General features: G+C 52.8%; 1 long non-coding RNA gene across 2 annotated transcripts; it reads left to right on the top strand.

The window, feature by feature from the left end:
• The first annotated feature begins 5,064 nt into the window (after positions 1-5,064).
• On the top strand, positions 5,065-12,650 carry LOC130704793 (uncharacterized). 2 transcript variants are annotated; one of them, XR_009005280.1, is made up of 4 exons: positions 5,065-5,268; positions 7,629-7,769; positions 9,203-9,450; positions 11,288-12,650. It is a non-coding gene; the product is annotated as an uncharacterized LOC130704793 (long non-coding RNA). The 2 variants fall into 2 exon arrangements; XR_009005279.1 differs by having other exon boundaries at positions 11,285-12,650.
• Positions 12,651-14,601: the final 1,951 nt, after the last annotated feature.

Genomic DNA, 14,601 nt, shown 5'->3' with positions numbered 1-14,601 from the left:
TTAAAGCTGGGAAATATTATGAGAATTATAAGTATTTGTAGTCTCAGCACAGAATGAGCAACCCAATACATTCTGAATTTTTCTGAATAAAAAAGAATTTAATTTTGCTCAAAAGATGTCTGCCTCCCGGCTCTCAAAGCCCACTTACCTGCCCCTTGTCCCTTCCCACCGGCAGGATTCTGCCCACTCCGCTGGGCCCACGCCGCTTCAGACTTGCTTTGTGGAGCACATTACAGCCATTTGTGTCCCTGGAGACCCTCTTGATCAGTCTATGGCCCTGGCATCACTCCGCCTGGAGTGACGGAGACCCCTGGCTCTTCAGTGTTTGGGTTGCATTCAGTCGGATGTCTCCCACCACCAGAGTTACGCTTTCACCCTTTGGTAACGTTTGTCACAGACATTGTTTATCCTATTTGCCCTGTGTGGCGACCGCCCAGCACACAGTAGGCCTCTGCCTATTTTCTGGATTGACAGTGGGCGGGAACAGCACCACCCGGGCAGGGACAGAGGAGGCAGACTGCACAGGATGTCCACTCACCGTTCCCAGCAGCCTTGACACAGTGCTTCGTGCAGGGCGGGTCCTGGGCTGCCGGCTCGCCGGGGGCCACCGTCCAGCTGTGGGTGTGACTTCCACAGGCCGGTCCCCGAGCCGGCTTGGTGTAGACGCGGAAACCCTCTCTCGTCTGGTCCGAGGGTGAGTCTGGGGTCTTCCTTTGGCAGCTGCAGAGCCCAGCTGAAGGGGGCAGGACCAGAAGCCGGCATGCTGGTCACCTAGCGATGCAGGCTGCTCTCCTCACAAAGGGGGTCGTCCCCTCAGGGGCAGGGCCAGGACTCAGGAGCCCATCCAGGGTATGGACGCCCTGGAGGCGGTTCTTCTTTCCAGGAGACCCACGCAGGCCGAGGGCTTGGTGGCCCGTCAACGACACACCTGCAGACTCAGAGGAGAGGCGGTATGCTCCTCTGGTGGGCCTCCCGGGGTCTCCTGGGGATGTACCCTAGTGGGTCCACAAAATACATTATTTCTACATAAAAGCAGTTGAGTTTCCAAAATGAATCTTTATTATTCGTTGAAGCCATGTTTACAGCAGAGAGCCGGTTGGACCCACCCTCCAGGAAGGCTGAATGCTGCCCCCAGGGTCTCACCCCCTCTTCCAGGGCCCGTGGGCCACGCCTGCGGACTTCAGGGCTTAACCCAAGAGAACCGTCTGGCATCTCAAAGCAGGACCCTCACTGCAGAATCTCTGTACTCAGCGCCTTCGGCCTCCAGCATGTAATTACCTCTATTGATTACTGTTTAATGTTTCCCTGCTATCTACTTGATTACAGGCGCTGTTATAGCCGCTCAGGACCAATAAACTGCTTCACGTAGCTATATGAAAAGTGCACGACACAACAGCTGTAGATGTTGGCTAAGTTGTATCAAGCAAAAGGGAACCATTGCAGATTTTCTAATTAGCAAACCGAGAATAACAGTAATTCATTGTCTGTAGCCTGGAAGGCATTTCTCTTTTTCGGTTTGACGTGTTCGCTTGTTCATTATTTATCGTTATCCTCCAGCCACGTGTGCTGGTAAAGTTTGTAAACGTGAAGTGTGATTAAGTTCTTCCCCTGACTGTCTTCAGACGCATCGCACGAAGGACGGGTTTGGGGAGGGTTTCAGTGACGTGCACGCCGGGGAGGGCACTGCAGACTCGAGTGCGGGTATTTGGGCTGCCTTGTCCAGGTGAGCGATTTACACCCCTTGAGTTTGAACAACAATTTAAAATTTTCCCGTCAATTTGAGATGGTCGCGTGGGCTTCCAGGATGTCAAGCTAAGTGCCCGCCTGGGCGTCAGGGCTGCGAAAGGAGGCGACTGTCCAGAGAAGGGCACCTGAACAATAAGGAAAATGCAGGGAGCACTTCTCTGATGACAAGGATCGTTGTTTTCCAGAATGAGAGAGCACATTCCTCCTCCAACTGCGTCTTTTCCACGTTCAGCTTCCTTTTGATAAGTTCTCATCGGGCTCAGTTCTCTCCGTGGCTTGCGTTCTCTACGAGACCCTGGGCCTCCTCAGACACGGAAAGGCTTCAGGATGGCTCAGTGCCCCCTGGCCACTGACCACATGCAGTTTGGACTTCGTGGTCAGAAAACCGACTCAGAGGTGCATCCATGCGCCGGGGCAGTGCTGACCCAGGGCCGTCTTCCACCTCGGCTCCACGCTGAAGCCCGGGCCCTTGGGGCTTTCTCCCATCAGTTACGTGGACCTCCCAGGCGCCCACCATTTACAGCACCCGTCTAACCTCACCTTCAAGTGTGCAGGCCTGCTCCTTGCGGCCGGAGGCTCTTATCTTGCATGCCCTCCTCTGATAGGATTGGGAGGAAGCTGGATTCATTGTGATGTTTAAATCTAGGATTTTGGTGGAGTCCAAGGAAGCTCTGAACCCATAATAGAAGTTTCACTATTTTGATTACCCCTCAGTCCCATCTGTAAGACCCACACCCCAGGTGGTCGATAGAAAAAGGACCCCATCTACCAAGCCTGAGGGAGGGAGACAGGGAAAACAGCATGATTAAGCGAATGTGGAAGTCTTTCCTGGCCCTCAAAGATCTTCCCACCCTGTGACCATGCCCTTGACATTTTGCCAGTTAACATTCATTGAAAACCAAAACTAGTACAGCGCCTGTTTCATTGGAAGGATGGTAAATATTTATTGTGAATGGACTTTTACTTATTACCGTTGTCACTTCTGTACTGCTTGAAGGACTTACATGAACAAGATAGTTTTATAATAAAAACTTGAGAGAGACACATATAAGCACATAAAATGAATCTATGGTTTGGGGAGCTGTTGCCTTGGAGGAAGTGGTGGGAATGGGTCCCCAGGGGTCCGTACTGGTGGTCGTCTGTTTCTTGTTCTAGGTGCTGGTTACATGGGTGTGTTCAGTGTGTGAAAATTTATCAAACTGTACACATACACCTTTTCTGTCTTTATGTTACAATTCAGTAAAAACTTCCAAAAACTTAAGAGCATCTATCTCAGTTGAAGAGCATTTGGAATTATCACTATCTCCCCTTTTAGTAGCTAACACCCTCAACCAGGAGTTATGAAGCCAGGTTCTAGTACCATTTTTTTCTAGTACCTGGGGTATGTGACCCAGGCCATGTCACTAATCTTACTGACTAGTCTTGCTTTTCTCATTAATATCACAGGAAGAATTTAAACTAGAATCATCTTAATGCCCTGTCCTTCCCAACTCCCACAGATTTCAACCGTGTAATTGAAATGGAGCAGGACCTATGGTCTATGCCCCCCATGTCCTCCGCCTGCCTTTTGTCTGTGAAAAAACTTTAGCTTAAAAATAAGTTTAATTAGAGAAGTGAGAAAATGCAGAAGCAAAGTAAAGCAGCCCAGTTGGACTACATTATAATAGTTTGGTCATTAAGCAAAGTCAGGGACCTTTAGTTCCTTCTCAAGGGCTATAGATCATATTCTGAGCCATGTCCCTTGAGCTTTTTAATAGATACTGAAACCCCTACCAGGTGGAAGAAGTGAACTACACGATGACCAGACTGTACCCATGACATAAGCCGCCACAATTCTGAGAACTGGCCTCAAGGAAATGGGAACAAACCGACCCTGGGACTGAAGACTAACTGTACCTAAAACAATCAAGATGTTGCTGGTCAGAGCACCGCACGACCAATTTCAAGACGACCGTCAGGGCTGCCTGTGCCGTTTCTGCACGTAACCCCCTCCCTCCTCCTAGACACCCCTGAAACTCCCCTTTTAAAAGCTCTCACCCACTGATGGTCTGGTGCGGGGAGCCAGTCTTTGACAGGGGTCTGCCCTCCCCCCTGGTTCCTGGCATCCAAAATAAAGCAAGCTTTCCTTTCCACCAAACTTGCCTCTTTACTGGCTTTTGAGCGGTGAGCAGCTGGACCCCACTTTCAGTAACCCCACGACCCTTGACCCCAAGGCCATGCTTGGGCCGTTGCCTCTTTTCCGGAGAAGCCCTCTAGGAAGAGTTGGAAGCACCCACTGTCGACACTTCTCTTTTCCCTTTGAGCCACTAGGTTCACATCTTCCTCCCAGACTCCCCTGTGCTGCTCTGGTCATGAATACCAGCGACCTCATCGTTGCCAAACCAGTGACCCACCCTCCGTCCTCGTCCGACCATCGCACGGGCAGCCGTGGACGTGGCGTGGCCCGGTCTCTCGGAACACTTTCTCCGTCTGGGCTCCGTGGTGTCCCTCTCAGCGCCGTCATTTATCTCACTGGTCGCTTTTCCCCAGCTCCTCCTGCTGACCTTCAAAGCCTGGAAAATGCAGGGGTTCAGACCCCGGATCTTTGCTTTCCTCCATCTCCGCTCACTCAGAGTTGGTCTCTCTTGCCGTGCCACGACTTTAAATCTCATCTCTATGGTGATAACTTCCGCGTCTATCTCTCTCCGTGTGGTACCCCCTCAACAAAACCACCTGAATGTCTAATAACGTATCAAAACTAACATACTCAAAACCAGACTCTTGATTTTTCACCCTGTGACCTTGCCCCTCTGCCAGCCTTCCCCATCTAAGGGGCCACTTCACTCTCAGTTCTTGTTAAGCCGGACTTCTGGAGTTTTCCTTGCTCCCTGTCTCTACATCACCACATCCTGTAGACGCTGCCTTAAAGCATATCCCAGATCAGACCACTTTCACCCCTCCACGGCCACCAGCCCACCTTGGTGCTAGCCATGCCGTTTCTTGCCCCATCGAATCAGTAGTTTCCTAACTGACTGTGTCCCACCCTTGCGCTGTGTCTTCTCCACCCGCAGCCAGTGAGCCTTTTACAATTGTCATATTATGTCACTCCTCTGATCAGTGCTCTCCAGTGGGTTCTGTACTGGGTGAAATAATGTCCCCCTCAAATTCATATCCTTCCCAGAACCTCAGAACGTGACCTTCTTTGGAAGTAGGATAATTGTAGATGTAATCTGCAATCTGCTATGATGAGATCATACTGGAAAAGGGTGCACCCTTAATCCAATATATGGGTCTCCTTATAAGAAAGGAAGAGACACAGAGACAGACAGACACAGGGAAGGGAATGTGAGGTGAAGACAAGACACATGGAGGACAGTCATGTGATGTCAGAGGCAGAGACTGAACGGCTGAAGCTACAAGCCAAGGGACATCCAGGGCCGCCAGCACCAGAAGCCGGAAAATGCAAGAAGGGCTGTCCCTCAGAGCCTCAGAGGAAGCGCGGCCCTGCCGACATCTGATCGCAGACTTCTGCCCTCCAGAACCGTGAGTAGACACGTTCCTGCTGTCTTAGCCTCCCACGTTCGTGATACCTGTTACAGCAGCCATGGGAAAGGAATCCAGTCTCCGTTGGTGCTCAGAGTACAGTCCTAAGTTGCACCTTGGTCTGTAGGCCCTAGTGATCTGGTCCCTGCTCCTTTCTGGCCTCATGTCTGACTGCCCTCCACCCTCCCCATACACACACATGGATGACACACCCACACAGACACACACGCACAGACACACACAGACAGATGACACACACGCACACACACACAGACATACACACACACAGATGACACACACACACAAACACACACACACAGATGACACACACACACAGATACACATGCACAGACACACACACGGGTGACACACACACAGACACACATGCACAGACACACACAGACATACACACACACACAGATGACACACACACACACACAGATGACACACACACACAGATACACATGCACAGACACACGCACGGGTGACACACACACAGACACACACACACAGATGACACACACAGACACACACAGACATACACACAGACATACACACACACAGATGACACACACACACACACACAGATGACACACACACACAGATACACATGCACAGACACACGCACGGGTGACACACACACAGACACACACACACAGATGACACACACAGACACACACAGACATACACACAGACACACACACACGCACAGACACACACAGACAGACACAGACACACAGACACACACACACACACACACTGCAGACACACAGACACACACACGCACACACTGCAGACACCCTGCCCCCAGGCTGTCTCTGGCTACTGGTGGCTCCCCTTGATCCGACTGGGCTCTGTTCTCCTGGGCACCTTGTGATCCTCCCTCTCAGGACCTCGTCACAGAGCTGGACACACCCATCCGACACAGGTGAGCGGCTTCCCTCCCCCACTGCGGGAACAGCCGTCCTGACACCCCATCTCACTTCACTGCTCCTCACAGCGCCTTCACCCAATGGCTTATCATTCGTGACAGAGAAGAAATGTCTCGAGAGCGGCACCTTGCTGTTTTGTTTACTGCTGTGTCGACCAGACCTAGAACAATGGTACTTAGCAAGTGCTTAATAAGTACTTGTGGAATAAGTGGATAAATACATTTGAATTTGCTTACTAGATAACTTCCTTGTGTGACAAGATTGTTCAAGGCAAAACGAGCCTGCTTGGAACTTGTAGGGTCAAGAAAGGAAGCTAAATGCCTAGGATTAAGCCTCAGGACAGGTTGCTGGAACAGCAGAGATCAAGACTGCCTTCTAGGAGATGTGGTTATATATATACAAAGGAATGTTACTCAGCCATAAAAAAAAGAATGAAATCATGCCATTTGCAGCAACATGGGTGGACCTAGAGATGATCATACTAAGTGAAGTAAATCAGACAGAGAAAGACAAATACCATTTGATATCACTTATATATGGGCTCTAAACAATAATACAAATGAACTTATTTACAAAGCAGAAACAGACTCACAGACTTAGAAAACAAACTTATGGTTACCAGAGGGGAAAGGCGGGGGGGAGTTAGGGGTAGGGGATTGACATATATACGTCACTATATATTAAATAGGTAAGCAACAAGGATTTACTGTATAGCTCGGGGAACTATATTCAATATCTTCTAATAAACTAAAGGACAAGAATCTAAAAAGGATATATATATATATATATATATATATATATATACCTGAATTACTTTGCTGTACACCTAAAACTAACACAACATTGTAAATCAACTATAGTTCAATCAAAAAAAAAAAAAAAGACTGCTTTCCAGGAAACTGTGCTGCGGAGCTGGAGGGGCGGGTGGGACAGCGAGGGGGCTGAGGAGAGAGCGGCAGAGGGGAGGGGCTGGGGGCAAAGACCTTCAAACGGTGGCACTGGGGTTCCTCACGTCCTTGGAACCTCCCACAGACCTACATTAAATGTAAACCCTCCCACACCTGGTTTTCTTTGAGGACGTTTCCCTCGCCTCAGAATTTCATCGATGGAATGCGTGTTTCCCTGAGTGTGTCCACCAGTGAATCCTTGTGGATCTCACGGCCACAGATTACAATCTCCACTCGGGTCCCTGATCACACTCCAGGGCGGTAGGTGCAGGGAAACAGAAACCCCACAGGACTGGAGAGTGGGAGGGAAGAACTGGTCTCTGATTAAGAGCTGCTCCACACAATATGAACACATCCTGAGGGCTGACACGGACGGAGCCTCGTAGGAGAATGACTTGCTTTTGAATTCCTAGGTAAGAGGCTTTCCCTCCCAAAGCAGCCTGGTGCGGAGGCTTGTGGTTTTTTGTTTTATTTTTGTAAGGAGCTCGGGGAGGAGAGGTGAAGGAGCACCGCACTGAGAGTCGGACCGATGTTCTAACGGAAATAACAAGCGGCTCACGGAGCCAGAGGAAGGCGGGCCAGGAGCATCGCCTGTGGCTGGAGCGTCGCCCCGGGGACTCAGGTGAACGACCGGCGGAGGACCGCCCGCCCGCGCGCCCTGTTCCGCCCGCCCCACCCGCCAGGGGGCGCCGTGCACCCGTCGTGCCCGCTCCCGCGGCCCGGGTGATGGGGCCCCGCCCGCCCGGCCCCCGCGGTCCCCGCGGCCCCCGCACACGCGCTCCTCTCCCACCTGCCGCCCCTCCAGGGTGCTGAGCCCCAGCGGGGGGAAGGGACAAAGAGGGAAACGAACCGACTGCTGCTCCGGACCCAGGTTCCTCCCGCTGTGGGATCTGCCCACGTTCCCACCCTCACGCTGGGGAGGGGACAGACAAGGGGACAGATTGTTATCCCGGGAGGAGCCTCAAGGGCCGGCGAGGGAGAAAGGGCAGAACCCTCTGGGGAAGCCATGGAAGGGCACCTGAGCCAGCCAGGCTGCTGCCTGGGGGAGGTTCGGGCAGTTCTAAAAGACTTCCCCTAAGGAAAGACATCTAAGGGGAATTTTGAGCACTAAAGTAGCCCAGCAGTGGAGGAGGAAAGGAATTTTAATAAAGCCAGCAATACGCGCTTAGATGCAGAGATGATTATATTGACAAGTAACACACACATAAATTTATATTATATTGGGGGAAGTGTATATTATATCTCGGGGAGAAAAGGGATGGCGGGGGACAAGGACAAGAGAGGACCGAATCCTGGGGGGTCCTGTGTACCAGACTAAGGCGCTGGATTTCACCCTGAAGGAGAAGGACCATGGCTGGTGGATTGCGAGCCGGGGAAGCAGCATGTGACGCTGGCACTTTGGAAGGTTGTTGTTGGGTCATGAAGCACCAGAGACCAAGGAGAGAGGGGCTGGAAGCTTTCCCAGAAGCCAAGCCCACAGGAGCTGGCGACCGAGGGAGGCGAGGTGGGGGCTGTGTGTGGATTACGGCTGGGGCAGCTGGCGCCTGGCAGGGGCGGCTCCCCACGGCAGGTGATGCTGGGAGCAGAGGAGTGTCCGGGGCCTGGCGGGAGAGAGCCGAGAGCCGAGGCCCAGAGCCCCCGGAGCTCACGAGTATTGTCTGCCCATGGCTGAGTTGGGGGGCAGAGGTCGGCAGGGGGGGCCGGGACCCCCGGAGTGGGTGGCTGGAGACCGGGGGGAGCAAGCTGCTGCAGCAGCAGAGAAATAACATGATTTTAAAACCAGGGGAGCCTCACACCGGCTACACTTTCAAACGCTTGGGGAGCTTTTAAAAATGCTGATGTCCGGGCTCCACGCCAGGCTGGACCCCTGGGTCAGAGGTCGGGAGAGACAAACCCAAACGCCCCCCGCCCGTGAGGATGAAATGAGCTAACACACGCAGAAGGCTCATGGCTGGTCAAGGGCTCAGCGAGGAGGTGGTGACGGCCCTGTGAGGGACCACCGCGTCGCCTGGGCTGGGGGCGCCCCTGCAGCTCACGAGACGCTCCCCCCAACAGGCTGCTTTACCCAGACGCTTAGCCGAGCATCTGGAAGCCAGCAGACGAAGCACCGCCCGTGAATGTGTCCCAGCTGGTCGGCCTGCAGAGCCTCACCCCCCCGAGGCACGTGAGGGGGGAGACCGTGCCCTTGAGCGGAGACGAAGCCCTGGAGGCAGACTTTGCAACTAGATTGATGCGTCAAATATTTAATCCTGGTATTTGAAAGAGAAAACCAGGAAGCTTGGGCCCCGTGAGCTGGAGCGGAGGTAATTTGATGGAGCAGTTGGACGCGCGTGGGGAGGTGGGAAATGGGAGATGAACACAGATGAGGGGCAGGAGGGGAGGCCTGGAGAGGGCCGTGCGGCTGGGGGAGGGGGAGGTTCTGAGAGCAGGTCTGGAGGGGGCTGGAGGTGGGGCTCAGGGATGCGGAGGAAAGCTGCGACCCGGGCCTGGAAAGGGACTCGGGAAGAAACACCATCTTCGCTTTTGATCTGAATGTGAAACTGGAAAAGATTGCCAAACACCTTAGTCCTTTTTTTTTTTTTTAGCTTTTCTGTGTCCCCTATTCCTTTTTTTTTTAATTTATTTATTTATTTTTGGCTGTGTTGGGTCTTCGTTTCTGTGTGAGGGCTTTCTCTAGTTGTGGCAAGCGGGGGCCACTCTTCATTGCGGTGCGCGGGCTTCTCACTGTCGCGGCCTCTTGTTGCGGAGCACAGGCTCCAGACGCGCAGGCTCAGTAGTTGTGGCTCACGGGACTAGTTGCTCCGCGGCATGTGGGATCTTCCCGGACCAGGGCTCGAACCCGTGTCCCCTGCACTGGCAGGCAGATTCTCAACCACTGCGCCACCAGGGAAGCCCCCTTAGTCCTTTTTAACCCTCACATTGTATGTGATTTATATTGTCATCATCTCTGACTAGTAAAATGGTTTGTGTACTTTACTCCCTGACTACATAAACCCTGTTGGAGCGGTGCTAGTCCGTTCTGGGTGAGGCTGAGTGTATGGGTCACCTAAGGCCCAAAGCCTGGCCTTGAGTAGAACTTTCCAGGCTCCTGGAGGGCACAGCGGGAAGTGACTGACCTTTCTCACTGAAAGCCGCCCTCCTGGCCCTGCAGCATCCCTGGCCCCGCCTGTCCACAGAGTCACCGCCCGGCAGAAGTCCCTGAGCTACTGTCAATGGTCACCAGGACCAACCTGCCAGAAAATACCCGGTCGTCCGTCAGAGGCAGCATTCATGGGCTCGTCCACGTTCCTCACCTGCGACCCACATGAATATTCCCTTACATCTTAGGACCTCGAAAACTATTCTCTTAGGACCTAGAAAATTATTCTCTTTTGAAACACTGGCAAGCCTCCTTGTATCAGATAATGATTGTTAGGCCATCTGTGTTCTTTTTTATCGCCTGGGCTGCCAGTAAACTCAGCACTCGTTTTAGACAATGATCGTGAGTCCGGCCGCATAAGCCTGGATTACTGCCATGCTCACTTTCTCCTTATTATTTTATGCTTTTAACTTTGCTATTTCTACATTTAACGTTTTAGTTTAGATATACCTTTAATTTTTAGGAAATTTTTAACAATATATTGTGACATACTTTCATACATTATATTTTATAAACCTTGCCCTCATTAATTACTCTGAGCAAGTAGTAAGATTACGCCTTTGTTCCTGAGCCCTGGGAGGTGGGTCAAGAGATTTACGATTGTTGGATCCAATCCAGTCGAGGCTTGTAATAACTCCACCGGAGTTCAGAGATAGACAAAACCATTGCATTTTAACCTTAGTCTGGGGTGTTCATTCTCCTCACTCCACTGTGTACAGCCCTTCACAGTGTTTTATAATAACACACTGTCTTTTTAAAAAAAATTCGAAGCATTTTATTTTTTTACATATATATATCCCCCCCCCCACTCTTTTTCAGATTCTTTTCCCTTAGAGGTTATTATAAAATATTGAGTATATTTCCCTGTGCTCTACAATAGGTCCTTGTTGTTTATTTTATATATAGTAGTGTGTCTATGTTAATCCCAAACTCTTAGTTTATCTCCCCCGCCCCTTTCCCCTTTTAATAACACACTGTCTTAATGATTCCTTATGAAGCAGGAATAGCCCCATTGTGCAAATGGAATACTAAGAACAAGATTAAATCACTTGCTTTCGGCTACAATTCAGCCTTCCCAGAGCAACACTGACGTGGTGCAGGGACCCACCGCTCACCCTCCGCACCCCCTCCGGCCCAGCTGGAGACAAGAGCCCCGAGGACTCTGCCTCTCCGCCCCGTCGTACCAGGCCACCTGGGCACACGCCCAAGTTCAAAGGATGAAGAGGAAAGAAACGGCCCGAATGCCGTAGGCAACCTTCCAGGAGCGCCAACGTGCCGGCCCCGCAGCCGGTTGGCAGATGGGAAAGTGTTATCTGGCTGGGAGGCTTCGGCAGCCCTTGCGGCTGCTCTCCAGACGCCCACGCCTGTGTCCAGCTGGACCTGAAGCCCTCCCGTCCCCGGAGGGGCTTGGGCTTCGGGCACGTGTTTCTTTGGGCATCAGCAGCAACAGCAAACAAATCAAGGTGCTCAGCCGTCTGTTCAGAGCCTGGTGACACCTTGGCCTCGAGTGGGCTCTTAGGGCAGCGGAATCTGCCTCAGGACCACGCGGAGATGCAATGCCCTCCACTTGGCTTCTCTGCCTGGAACTGGGACAAGGGGCAGCCTCGGGCTGGACATTCAAGTCCGGGCCTCTGCCCACGTTCCCCTCATTTCTGGGTGCCTGCTGGCTCTCTGCAGGCAGAGGACCCCCAGCACCGGCACCCGGGCTCAGGAGGACTGAGCACTCCCAGCAACAGTACTGAGTGTCTGGCTCTTGCCTCCTAAGCCAGGTCGGCTCATCCTCGGGGCGAACGCAGGTGCTCAACAGCACGCGGCCCTGCGGCGGGTCACACCGGCGCTGACAGTCACCGAGGGCGCCTCCCCAGCCTCCAAAAAATAAAATAAATAACGTAAACCTGGGACTGCCTGGGGTGCCCCTGTCTCTGGGCTCTGATGCTGGGACACCGTGGGACAGTGTGCACCCCTGCTGGCCCCTCGGCCTAGGGCATACTCCTGGTGCCGTTGTGTCTCAGGGCCAAGGTCTGAGGGATTCCTGAGTCAGGCAGGGCACCTCAGGTTCAGATGCTGTGAGCTGAGTGAGCAGCCAAAGCTCAGCTCCGAATCAGGCTGTGGGCAGCCTGACCTGCGTGCAGGGCCCACGCGGTTTATGCACAGAGGCTCAGCGCTCCAGGTCGGCGGGTGGTACGTGCTGTCCAGCCCTCGCCGAGGGCCTTCTGCAGAGATGCTCACTGAGCATGACTCGCTGTGAAATGACCCGAGCTCCGCACTGGGGGAATGCAAAGGGGTCAGGCATCCTGCGGACAGACACAGCACAAGCTGGCCAGCAAGCCTGGCAGAAAAGGGGCAACAGCGCTATGAGATCTCGAGAAGGTAAAGGCTCAGTGGTGTTAAGAAGATTATAGCCGTGGTCCGTTCAGACTGTGAACTTGAGAGCCCTCAGAAGGAGCTGGGCTGTGGGATGGAGGGGGTCGGTCCTGGGCGGAGGGGAGGGTCTGGCGCCGGCAGAAAGGACTGGAAGTTGGGAGCCGTGAAAGGCAGGCAGGACATGAGGGGGAGCGGCTGACTTTGTGTGTGGCCTGGAGGAGACCGGCCGGAGGACGGAGGGGAAGCACAGCACCTGAGCTGTCTGACGGACGGGTGGGGCAAGAGGGTACCACGTGGACAGGACCGCCCAGCCTGGACGGCAGGGGGCGCAGAGCGCGGCCCGTCCCGGAGCCGGGGGTCCTGGGCGAATCCCAGAGGGGGCAGGTGGCATCTGGGAGGCCTGATGTGTCTACTCACAGCAGCCGAAATGTTTAATTTTTTGATTAACACCTGTCTTCTCTCTTGGCTGAAACTGAAAGCTGCAGGAAGGAAGGACCACGTGTGTATCGGCTCAGCTTTGCATCTGGGGCATCTGGGGCTCGGTTGGTACTGAGTGAGTGAGTGAACGAACGACTGAGGAAGGACCAGGCTTTGGTTGGAAGCTCGTGGACAGGCCAAGGATGGGTTCATCCTTCTTTGAATTATTGCTACATTTTCTTCACTCAACAAACCTCCATTAGGCGCCCACTAGTATTACATAGTGGACACTGGGAGGCTTGAGGTCCAGCAGGGGGAGATGCTCATACAAAAGACCGAGGTCAGAAAGTGTGTGTTCACGGGCCACGAGCATAGCCCAGACAAGCTCGATGGATAGGGGCTGAGGGCAGGAGAGCGTTCAAGGTCGACGAGGCAGGTGAGCAAAGCCCTAGAGGCAAGAGTGCCCCTGAGAGCGGCCAGGTAGCCTCCTGGAGGGCACTGGACTGGCCTGAAGGATGCACCTCGGAAACACCGGCCACAGGGGGGTGGTGTTTAAACAGCAGGCTAACTGACAGGTCCATGAAAGGAGAAAAGAGGAAACACGGGGAACACTGTCCGAGAGGTGCCAGAGGGTTGGGATGCCTCAGAAGGAAAGTGGGGCTGAAAGAAGGGCCGTGACCGCGTTACCAGGTGTTCCCGAGCCGTCAAAGACGGTGAGGAAGGAGCAAGACGGAGGGACGTAGGTACTGCTGGTGAGTGGGCAGAAGGCATGCGACCGGCATGCCCCACCTCCAAGCTCATCGTGTTATCAGCCTCACATGTCGTATCCTTTTGGAGATTACTTCTACACATTCTTTTTTTAAAAAAATTTATTTATCTATCATTTATTTTTACTTGCATTGGGTCTTTGTTGCTGTGTGCAGGCTTTCTCTAGTTGTGGCGAGCGGGGGCTACTCTTCATTGCAGTGTGAGGGCTTCTCATTGCGGTGGCTTCTCGTTGCGGAGCATGGGCTCTGGACACGCGGACTTCAGTAGTTGCAGCACACAGGCTCAGTAGTTGTGGCTCACAGGCTCTAGAGCACAGGCTCAGTAGTTGTGGCGCACGGGCTTAGTTGCTCCACGGCATGTGAGATCTTCCCAGACCAGGACTTGAACCCATGTCCCCTGCATTGGCAGGCGGATTCTTAGCCACTGCACCACCAGGGAAGCCCTGGAAATTACTTTTGCCTGTTGTCTCCAATGGTCTACAACAGGGTAATGTGATGACTTGTGTGTGCGTGTCCAAAGTATGTGGACAAGAGTCAAGTCCATAGGGTAATTGCATTTATTTAGAAACTCATACTCTATAAGTTTCAAGAGACATAAACCCTAGTCTGGCTTTGTCACTTGCTGACTCTGAGAGGTAGTCACTGACTTGCCTGGACCTCAGTTTACCTGTTTGTAAAATGATGGTGTTGGGCCGCATTTTTAAAGCAGCCTTCCAATTCTTAACAACAACAACAAAAACAAGCATAAGCTGTTACCCCCATGACTC

This window comes from Balaenoptera acutorostrata, chromosome 14, assembly GCF_949987535.1.
Source record: "Balaenoptera acutorostrata chromosome 14, mBalAcu1.1, whole genome shotgun sequence".
Taxonomy (NCBI): Eukaryota; Metazoa; Chordata; class Mammalia; order Artiodactyla; family Balaenopteridae; genus Balaenoptera; species Balaenoptera acutorostrata.
Note: the sequence above shows the minus strand (reverse complement) of the source record. Positions and strands in the feature narration are given on the sequence as shown.